Raw genomic sequence first — 11,084 nt, forward strand, 5'->3', positions numbered from 1 at the left:
TTTTGTTATCACCGATAAAGTATCGCGATAACTTATCGCGATAACGCCCAGCTATGCCCCTGACACGTTGAAATAGAGCTATACACGTGTATGGAGGCTATTACAGGTGCATGGGATAAGAAATACTAATCCAAGCCACCTGAGCCAAAGCCTTATTGGCTACACCTAAATCTCCACAACTAATGCACACATCATGCGTGAAAGACGTTCCTGTGACTCTTGCCACCTTAATGTAAAGCTATACGTAAGTAGGAGTGCAAACACGTACCTTATATTGTGTATAGAGGTGGAGATGTGGATGAGGCGGAAACGCTCCTTCAATGGCGACGGGTAACACAAAGGAACACAAAGGAAGAACAAACAACAGCAGACCTGCTGGTCCTTACGAGGCTGTTTGTGACAAGCTACACTAACTATCTATTCAAAGGTGGAAGATGAAGGACAGCAAAGGCGAAGGCTCCTCCCCACCCCCCCATCCCTCCAGCAAAAGCTGGCAGGAAAGGAAAAAGAACCATGCAGCATGGAAAAACTGCATGGAAATTATGTAGGAAAGAGGAAAGAACTACCATTACTGCTACCACTAACCGGGCGATAAAAGTGGACAAAGACACCAGTATTCGAAAGAACTTAACGTTATTACGACAATGAGTAATATCTTAGTTGCTGGTTGGATTCAAAAAACTTGTCTAATCTATTCTAGAAGGCCGTAACTGTTGTACTATCAATGACATCACAAGGAAGAGAGTTCCAAACATTAACAACTCGATTGAAGAAGAAGTGTTTAGCTTCGTGCGACGAGAATCTTTTACCACTTATCTTCAAATTGTGATTTCTTCTTGTTCTATTTGATCGATCAATTGTGAAGTAATCTTCCGCATTAATATCACTGAATCCTTTAAACATTTTAAACACTTCTATTAGATCGCCTCGCATTCTTCGTGTTGATAGACTGAATAAATTTACTTCTTTAAGCCTTTGTTCATATGACAAATTTCTCAACCTAGGAATCATCTTTGTTACTCTTCGTTGAGCCCGTTCCAACTTTTCTATGTCTTTTCTGTACTAGGGAGACCAAAACTGTACACAGTACTCTAGACGGGGTCGAACCAATGAATTATAGTTTTAATATTACTTTTTCCGATTTATTATTAAAGACTCGTCCGATGAAGCCAACCAATTTGTTTGCAGTTTTAACTACCTCTGAACAATGCTGACCGGGCTTTAAATCGCTTGATATAGTGATTCCAAGATCCTTTTCTTTACTTACTGCAGAAAGTTGTTGGCCATTCATTACGTACCGAACGCGATTGTTATTTTTTCCGATGTGTAACACTTTACATTTGTCAACGTTATTCATTTGCCATTGATTGGCCCAACGTGCAAGTCGATCTAGATCTGATTGTAAAGCTTCTTCGTCGAGTGTCGCAGTTACTTTACTTGCAATTTTTGTGTCATCAGCAAATTTTGATACTTTGCAAGTGAGCCCATCATCGATATCATTAACATAAATTAAGAAGAGCATGGGGCCAAGCACTGATCCTTGAGGTACGCCGCTTCTGACGTCGAGCCAGTTAGATGTAACACCGTTTAGAACTACTCTCTGTTTCCGCTCAGAGAGCCAGTCCACAAGCCAATTGTGAATGTTACCCGAGATACCGTGCGCCAATAGTTTGCTGAGCAATCGTTGGTGGGGGACCTTATCAAATGCCTTTTGAAAATCCAGATATATGATATCTACTGATCTGCTTTCATCGAACACCTCAAAAATATAATGAAAAAAATCAAGTAAGTTAGTTAAACACGAACGTTTACTACGGAAGCCATGTTGCGAATTATTTATCATATTATTTTCTTCGAAGAATTTCACCATATTGTCGCGAATGATAGTCTCCATTAACTTACAAACAATCGATGTCAGGCTAATTGGTCGATAGTTTCCTGGATGAGACTTGTCCCCCTTTTTGAAAATTGGTGTGACATTTGCAAGTTTCCAATCCGACAATTACTGCCTCGCAATTGCTACTTGTTTTTAATAATAATTCACTTAATGCGTGGTCGATATCAAGAGTCTGCCCTGGCGGTCTGTAGATAAGTCCAATTACTATTTTACGAGATTTATTTTTGATTTCAATGAAGACCGTGTCTACGTTGGTTATAATATCTGTTTTCACGGATACTGGATGGAGAGAGTTGTGGATATAAAAGATAACGCCTCCACCCTGTCTGTTCACTCTTTCATGACTAAAGATGGTATGACCCGGTAATCTATATTCCGCAATGAAACCTCTATTTGAAGTGTCCTGTGATGCAGGAAGAGAAGCGTTAAGTGGGGCAGGCTGGAAGGTGTCCTGTGAGGCAGGCTGGGAGTTAGCCTGTGAAGCAGGCTGGGTGTTAGCCTGTGAAGCAGGCTGGGTGTTAGCCTGTGAAGCAGGCTGGGGGTCAGCCTGTGAGGCAGGCTGGCGGTTGTCCTGTGAGTCAGGCTGGGGGTTAGCCTGTGAAGCAGGCTGGGAGTTAGCCTGTGCGGCAGCAGGCTGGGGGTTAGCCTGTGAGGCAGGCTGGGGGTTGGCCTGTGAGGCAGGCTGGGAGTCAACCTGTGAGGCAGGTAACACGTCCTCCCGTGAAGCAGGAGATTCGTCTGGAGAGGGCACAGTCTCGGTGGAGGGCCTCTCCACCATCGATGGTGGAGTCACTGCCACATTATTTGAAACAAATTCCTAAAGGGCTTCGAATTTCTTTTCAAGATTATTATATTTGACTTTCCATTCAGTCACAGCCTTCTGAAGTTGTAATCTTTGAACGCAGAGGCGGCAAGTTTTACCCAGCTGGAAGAACTGAGCTGCAAATCGTCCGGGACAGACGTCACACTTAAGGTTCGAAGGCATTGTTAGAAATTTAAGCGAGTTTACAGTTTGGGCAAATATTAAAAGCGCTTTCGAAATAGCTTAAAGTGTGACCATAAATTTAGACGGTCACTGTTCTTCCCCTAAACCTATTAACAGTGGTGTCCCACAGGATTCTGTCCTATTTCCCACTCTCTTTCTGTTGTTCATTGATGATCTTCTTTCCAAAACGAACTGTCCTATCCATTCCTACGCCGATGATTCCACTCTGCATTACTCAACTTCTCTTAATAGAAGACCCACCTTACAGGAACTTCACGATTCAAGGCTGGAGGCAACAGAACGCTTAGCCGCAGACCTTACTATTATTTCCGATTGGGGCAAGAGGATATTCTTTGACAACACTCAGCTATCACCTTCCTCAACACTAAACATCCTCGGTCTATCCTTAACTCAAAATCTCAACTGGAAACTTCATATCTCATCTCTTACTAAATCAGCTTCCTCGAGGCTGGGCGTTCTGTACCGTCTCCGCCAGTTCTTCTCCCCCGCACAGTAGCTGTCCATTTACAGGGGCCTTGTCCGCCCTCGTATGGAGTATGCATCTCATGTGTGGGGGGGGGGGGTCCACTCACACAGTTCTCCTTGACAGAGTGGAATCAAAGGCCCTTCGTCTCATCAGCTCTCCTCCTCATATTGATAGTCTTCTACCTCTCAATTTCCGCCGCCATGTTGCCTCTCTATCTTCTATCGATATTTTCATGCTGACTGCTCCTCTGAACTTGCTAACTGCATGCCTCCCCCCCCTCCCGCGGCCCCGCTGCACACGACTTTCTACTCATGCTCATCCCTATACTGTCCAAACCCCTTTATGCAAGAGTCAACCAGCATCTTCACTCTTTCATCCCTCACGCTGGTAAACTCTGGAACAATCTTCCTTCATCTGTATTTCCTCCTGCCTACGACTTGAACTCTTTCAAGAGGAGGGTATCAAGACACCTCTCCTCCCGAAATTGACCTCTGATTTTGGACACTCCTTTAACCTCTGTTCGGGAGCAGTGAGTAGCGGGCCTTTTTTCTTTTTTTTTTCTTTGCGCCCTTGAGCTGTCTCCTTAGCTGTAAAAAAAAAAAAAAATTGAGTTTAACAAAAGTTGTGCATGGAAATTAGATACTGCTGTGTTAGATGCCTCCAACACTAGGAGTTCGCTCCCACAGGGTCTTGAAAATGTCTCAAAGACCAATCGCTTGTCCTGAGCCTCGGTCACGAGAGAGACTTTCACAACCCGGCGCTTTTCAGCTATTGTCCTCGAAGTTTTGTCCCATAGAACGGGGCCGACGTAGTCACACAGAGCAGAGCTGGCAAGGGAGGAGAGGAACCAGCAATTCGTTCCCACTTTCCGAAACGTCTAACCCAATTCTGCGATCCTTTCGAGGCCTGGCCAGCGGCACCTGTCACCAGGTGTTCTCCACCAACTCTAGAGAGTATTAGACGCCCTTCCTGAGAGACCGAAAAGCTGAAATATTCCTTGAGTATAAGAAAAACCCTCAGAAACTCCACCTAGAAGCCGGGGAGGTACAACCTCAAATGGCCGGAGTATACCTCCTCCTCATCCATTCGTCCATCCATCTCTAGATTTGTTCCTCCGTGGAGGGACCATGGGCCTTTGTCGGGTGACAGCACATGGATTGGGAGCCGATAGACTGACTATATATGTGAAGCAAACAACGAAATGTTCCCAGATTACGATTTAGTATAGTTTACCTTAAAAAATTAAACCTTTAATTTCAACATAATCGTCTTTACCACGTAGATGTAAAAAGCTGGAATAAATTATATGGTCTTAGAAATGTTATAAATAGCCATTGTGTCTTATTATGATGGAAAAAGGAAGAAAATGGGAAAAGAGAACGGGTTGTTTTGAACCCACAGCTGAAGGCGGTTGCCTTACGATTGGCTGACGGTTCTGAAAACACGCTAGTGATTCGCTGGCGAGTCTTATGACGTCATACCTGGTTACGAAGATTCTGGCCAATCAACGCGATCCTATCTCCCTACAGAAAGCTTTCTGGATCCACACAACTCGCTACGCAGCGGTAGCGTACATTACTTATACGAGGGCTAACAAATCTGTAACTTTGCGAAATCTTTCTGGATCCCACACCAGGTGAATAGGTTGGGGACGGCAGGTGTTGAGCGGGCATTGCCTGAGCCGAGAACATCAGTTATATACTCTGTAGCAACGCCATGAAACACTCGTCGTCTTCCCTGCGTCTCGTTTTCTCTGCTTCCCTTCTTGACTCCTCCGCTCGTCGCCTTTCTTCTTCTTGTCTTCGTCGCAAGTCCTCCTCTCTCCGCCTGTCTTCGTCCTCTTGCCTTCACATAAAAAGCATCATATTCAGTAACTTCATACAGGTAGGAATCATTGTGTTAAGGAATTTGTTTAGTATCTGTGGCTTGGAGGGACGGGTGTTTACGCTCAGCGCAACAACACTGCAGACGACGCACCCGTCCCTCTGAGCCACAGATACTAAACTTATTCCTTAATACAATGATTCCTACCTGTATGAAGTGTGTAGATGATACTTTTATGTGATTATACTTAGTATGCCTATGTGAATGAGCAATGTAGGAAAGTGTGCATTACTTAATAGGTAGCCTACCATCGCCTTCAATGCTTGTTTTGAAGCGCCCGTTCTCCCTTGAAAATGGCAATATTATGATTGTACTGTGTTTCTCAGATGATGTCATTGATTGTTAATTAAAGTAGAGTGCCGTCATTCAATTATATTACGAATATTTTTTAATCATGAAACTAGCTTGATTATCTCAATCATGTATATTTGGTACGTGTCTTTGATACAATGCGTGATGTCATCAACAGCCAATCAGGTGAGAGGGGGGCGGAGCTTAGCCAGAATGGGGGAGGGGCTTCTCGGTGCAAATTGGCCAAGTTAATTTGGACAGACTATATCTATAGGCACTGCACACTGTAGATCCCGGAGAAGGTTGTGAAGAGGCAGTGGAGTCCTGGCTTGGCCGTGGTGGGGAGGCGTTGGGTGCCGGCAGGCAGGGTGTCGGTTCCTTGGCTCAATATCTTACTCACTGCACCATGTAGGGTTTGGTAGCTGTCGGGACAGGACAACCACGGAGTTGTAGGGTCGTAACAGAAACACGTGCAGACTGTGGTTTCTATACTAAGCCAGGAACAAGCGAACAATGCTGCGGCGGGCCCCGAGCGTGTACCTGCCGGAGGGACGCCAGCCAGACTGAAGAATGTGAAGATAACAGGGTTGCCAGAAGTACAAGAATGGAGGTATAATACGATACATGGTGCAATACATTACAGTGCATATCCCTCCACCCCTCCCGCTGCCGCGTTGTACATGACTTTCTACTCTAACTCACTCATGTGCTATCCAAATCCCTTATGCAATAATTTGCCGGCGTCTTCATTCTGGTGATTGGGATAGAAGAGCACCCTGCCCCACCAAACACACCCATCCCTTTTTCTCGGGAACCGCCAGGGTGGTGCAGACCAAAGTCTATATATACCAAGTCAAGTCACTCTGCCTCCAAAACTGCGACCAGCACGCGCAGGGGGCGGTTTGGGGCGGAGCAGCGGGATGACGTCACTTGAAGCCAGTTCACGGGTGACTAAAGTTGCGGCCGTGTGTGCACTTTGGATGTGCATTCTCGCCTTCTTTCACCGCGCATTCAGGCAAGCCACTGACGAAAAAATATGCCTTTTTTACTTTGCTTTGCGTGACTCTAATTGCAATGCCTACAAACGGCGGTGAGGGGTGTGAGAGAGGTCATGTCGAAGTGATCGATTTAAATTAATCCGCCTTTCTTCGTGTTCTCTAAATCCCTGTTTCTACATTCTCTAGTTTGGCTCCAAGCAACGTCACGCATAAGCCACGCCTCTGCCGTCTCTTCTCCCACAAAGCTGCGTATGACTTGACTTGGTAGATATAGACTTTGGTGTAGACGAGGCACAAGTTCGTCGGGCCGGGGCCAGGTTTAATCTCGGGTGGGCTCTCCCTGTGGGTGCCTGAAACAGCCTGAGCCTCTTGGAGGATCATCGACTACTCCATCTGTCAGATGAAATTACGAGGATGAGAATAAACTTTGTGTGGCTCAATGAGGCGAAAAGACCTAACAGTGGAGAAATCATTAGCGGGAGTTTATACCTACTACTGATCAGGCTAGAGTGATGGTGCTCGTCTCAATGGAGTAGCTATAGCAGCTTTTAGACGACTTCAGTCCTGTCATTTGGGTTACTCTGGTTGATGAGCCTATGATGCTGGTGAGGTTGAAGCACACCTTGGGCTTCCTATCTCTTATTGCAGTGTACACCCCTACCGAGACGTGTTGACTCGAAGGGAAAGAGAAGTTGTATGCCATGCTCGACTCTATAATCGACCAGTGTCCTCTGCGTGGCACACTTATTGTCTTGGGGGACTTTAATGCAGCTAGTGCCACAATGAGAGTTGGCAACGAGTAATGTGTTGGTGCCTATGGCTCTGGCACCAGAAACGTAAACAGTTCTTTCCTTCTGAACTTTGCAAAGTCCTGAAGGCTGAGGATTGCTGCTTCCTTGTCTGCCTAGCCGCCCGATTTGGTCTAGCAATGCTTGCAATGTGGTAGATGAGATATATTAAAAATTCAGAAGTGATCCTGGTACCCAAACCATGAGGACCAATACATAAGCCATAGCCAACCCAATCAATGCCAGTAGTAGCATTGAAGTTGCCCAGACAATGAGTGTGTCCCGAGATGGCGCTGATCTAATATGGAGTTCAGTTTGGCGTAGAACATCTATTTATCTTGAATTTCACACATATCCGGAGCGTGCGCTGCAACAAGAGACATGAAGCCCAATGTGTGCTTCAGTCTCACTCACATTATACGCTCATTAACCAGACTAATCTCAACCACAAGTGGCTACAACTGGCTGAAGATCCCTATAGCAAACCCCCAAGACGGGCACCATTTCTAATGCTAGAGCAGTAGCAGGTGTACCCCCGACAACTGATCTCTCGTCTGCCAGGCCTCCTCTCCGACTCCGAGTATCCCATTACGTCCACACTCAGCCTTCTTAGCTCAATCGATAGGTAGGGCAGTTGATGATCCTCCGAGAATCTCGGGTCGTTCCAGGAGCCCAGACGCAGAGCCCTCCTAAGGTTAACCCCGGGCCTTGTTCTACGGGCGGGCGCCACTTCTGCACGACCCCGGCCAACTCTAAAACAAAAAAAGAGAGGCTAGGGCCCCTTCCTCCTTTAAAACGCAAGCTTTCTCTTAGCTTTATACCCACCACTGACGGCAGGCTTCCTCGATGCGGATTCATCGAGGAGCTCTCCCGCACGGTCGGGCCCCCCAGCTTAACCGGACCGTGATATTCGCTAAGGTACAAATGCAACATTTCAGTGGCCGTTTGGTGTCGTTTTGTTAGATGGAAAGACAATCTAGTATATGCGTGTGATCTAGACATCTACGTAAATCTTCGTTAAACAGTGCCAAACTCAGTTTCGCTAACCATCAACTTTGCATAACCTTCCAAACATCCCTCTTCTGTTCCTCAATAAAACACAGCTGTCACCGTCCTTCACATTGAACATTTTCTGTTGAAATTTCAAAATGAAGTTTCATAACGCGCTTTATACAAAATTATCGTCATAAAGGTTACACGTAATGCAATGTCACCATTATTTCTGCTCAGTTTACAAACCTTTGGCAGAAAGGGCGCGCCATTCTACAATCGCTTCCGGCAGCTGACCGACCGCCTGCGGGACTCCGGGCTGCAGAAGCACTGGATGCAGCACGTGGTGGAGGGCTACAGCAGACGGAAAAGAGCAACAACGAACTTCACCTACGACAGTTCTAGAGAGTACTCCAAGGTTAGAGTTGGGGCTCGAAACCGCTGTGTTCAGGGAGGCACACAGATCTTACACATGGTCATGAGAAGGCACAGTCGTGGACATAACTAATGGCACAGTTTTCAAAACAGTTCAGTCAGCTGGCGAGAACTGGTAATTGATTACATTTCCTTCAACCCCACAAACTGTCCACACACACACACACACACACACACACACAAATTTAGAGTTGGGAATCGGTGATCTTTACTGTAGGTGTAAGTGCATTGATTATAATCATAAATTATAATCACATAAATGTCTGACTCTCCTCCGTCGCCTACAGGACAGCTCGGTGCGGGTGGTGCTGGGACTCTCACACTTGGATGCCGCCTTCTATCTGTTATTCCTTGGCAATGCATTGGCTTTGTTTACCTTCCTCGTGGAGATCATCACCGCATGTTGACAAATCATACATCACTGTATCTATTGTTCAAGGGGGCAGGATGGCTTAGCAGTCAGTGCAAAAGACTGATGTGGTGATTCCATAGTCCCGAGTTGAAGTCCTGCCGCTACCAGCTGATATTCTCAATTCTCGCCAAGAGGCTGAAGATCGCCCACAGGCTGTCTAGGTGTGCATCAATCATCCCGACCTTCAGATCGGCGACAGCTGTCAGGGAAAGCACTGGGGAGCAGCATGTGCCAAGCAGGGATATATTATTGGGTCACCATTAATTAAAACAAATCTGCCTGTGACACTAGTAGTTTGCCTGGCCTCCGGTGCCCAGCAGGAAAGATAACTGATGTTTTGTTGTTGCACGAAAATGAAAGAAAATAAATTGTTTCACTCTGTTCCATACATTTCTTTGTTTCTCTCCTTTTGAGGTCACCGGCCTGTTACTAGAGCTCTCTTGTAGCCTCCTCACATCAGCCTCCTTACACAACAGCTTGTACTTTTTTATTACAATATAGGAGACAGGACAAAACCAACAGAATATTATTAAGAAATGGCTGCAACATGCTGCCTCACTTCAAAAGTTAAAAGGAATATACTAGAAGAATTCGAGCAAAGATTTGTTCAAATGATGAGAAAATTTGCTTCACAGAAAGTCGTGTCAATCTCCGTGAGTATCTTTCAGAAACTATCCCAGCCTTGGCCACGGAAGAGTCTCCTGAGTCCCGCTTTAGTATTCTTTAACAGTTTGCTCTTTGTGGATAGAAAAGATAGTGTTGGTATGTATAATTTGTTGTAACTTAATGCTTTTCTAGAGAAGTTCCTAGAGTATCCCATATTCTTTGACATATGCGAGAAAGAAGAGTCCAAATGAGTGTACCTATAGACTGATTCCACCAGTTCTGTGTTAGGCATTTTCCCCAGTGAAGCGCAGAAAGATAGGTATCTAAGTTACTGGTGTTCTGACAACTATTTATCAAAGCGCATCTTATACGCCGCAGAACATGTGACCTCCACGTCTTTATATGCTGGCAGTAACTAGAGGCCCTTTAGAACTAAGGTGGAGAGATGCGACAGCCAGCCATGATGTGAGCCACGGAAACGCCGTTTGCGCCGCCAGACTTCACCAGGCGACAATTTTGTTACCAGACTTTGCCGGACAGCAGGGCCGTGCAGAGGGGGGGGCGGAGGGGGCTCGAGCCCCTGCCCCTTTGAACCTTGATGCCCGAAGTGCCCTTTTGCAGCATTTAAGGGGCGCCAAATTGAAGCTGAAAGTCATGAAATAACTAACCCGTAACTTCAAATCTTAGTTTTTTTTTCTTATTTTGTGTATGTGTTTTATATATACTTAATGGTTGACTGGTTGTTTAATACCAGCATTTATTATAATAATAATTTTTATGTTATCACCGTAATCATAATTTTTATTACGAACCTATCAGTCAGTAAAGTGCAGAAATATGTAATAGTTTCCCCCTTTAATCTATTGTTGCGACCTTGAAAATGATGTTCGGAAAACCCGCCCTGTCCCGTTAGGAAGGCGGGCGAGGGAAAGCTTGTGTTTACTGTTTTGCCTATGGTATAGGTAAGCATGGTGGAATTCCCCTCATGTATGTTAAGTTTTGACCTATTTTGGGCGGTCATTTCAAAAGAAATGGTATGAGAACAACACATGGCTAGAGTACTCCCCAAGTCTTGATGCAATGTTTTGTTTCAGCTGCCGTCTTTTCTTGAGTGAGGAAAAATACATAAACCGGAAAACATGGAAATCAGAAGGAGTTAATCAGTGGAGAAAGGCTCTTGATAGAATTAAAGGTCACAGTGCCTCAGAATCACACATGTGTAGTATGGTGAGGTGGAACAATTCAAAAAAGAGATCACTGGAGGTAGCTTTCGAAATGGGTGACCGTGCATCACAAGCTGCTAAAGACAGG

General features: G+C 45.4%; 1 long non-coding RNA gene across 1 annotated transcript; it reads left to right on the forward strand.

Moving 5' to 3' along the window:
- Positions 1-7,965: 7,965 nt before the first annotated feature.
- On the forward strand, positions 7,966-9,553 carry LOC126991192 (uncharacterized). The gene is made up of 3 exons (XR_007745244.1): positions 7,966-8,248; positions 8,579-8,738; positions 9,043-9,553. It is a non-coding gene; the product is annotated as an uncharacterized LOC126991192 (long non-coding RNA).
- Positions 9,554-11,084: the final 1,531 nt, after the last annotated feature.

The sequence above is a fragment of the Eriocheir sinensis genome, unplaced genomic scaffold (genome assembly GCF_024679095.1).
Source record: "Eriocheir sinensis breed Jianghai 21 unplaced genomic scaffold, ASM2467909v1 Scaffold25, whole genome shotgun sequence".
Classification (NCBI taxonomy): domain Eukaryota; kingdom Metazoa; phylum Arthropoda; class Malacostraca; order Decapoda; family Varunidae; genus Eriocheir; species Eriocheir sinensis.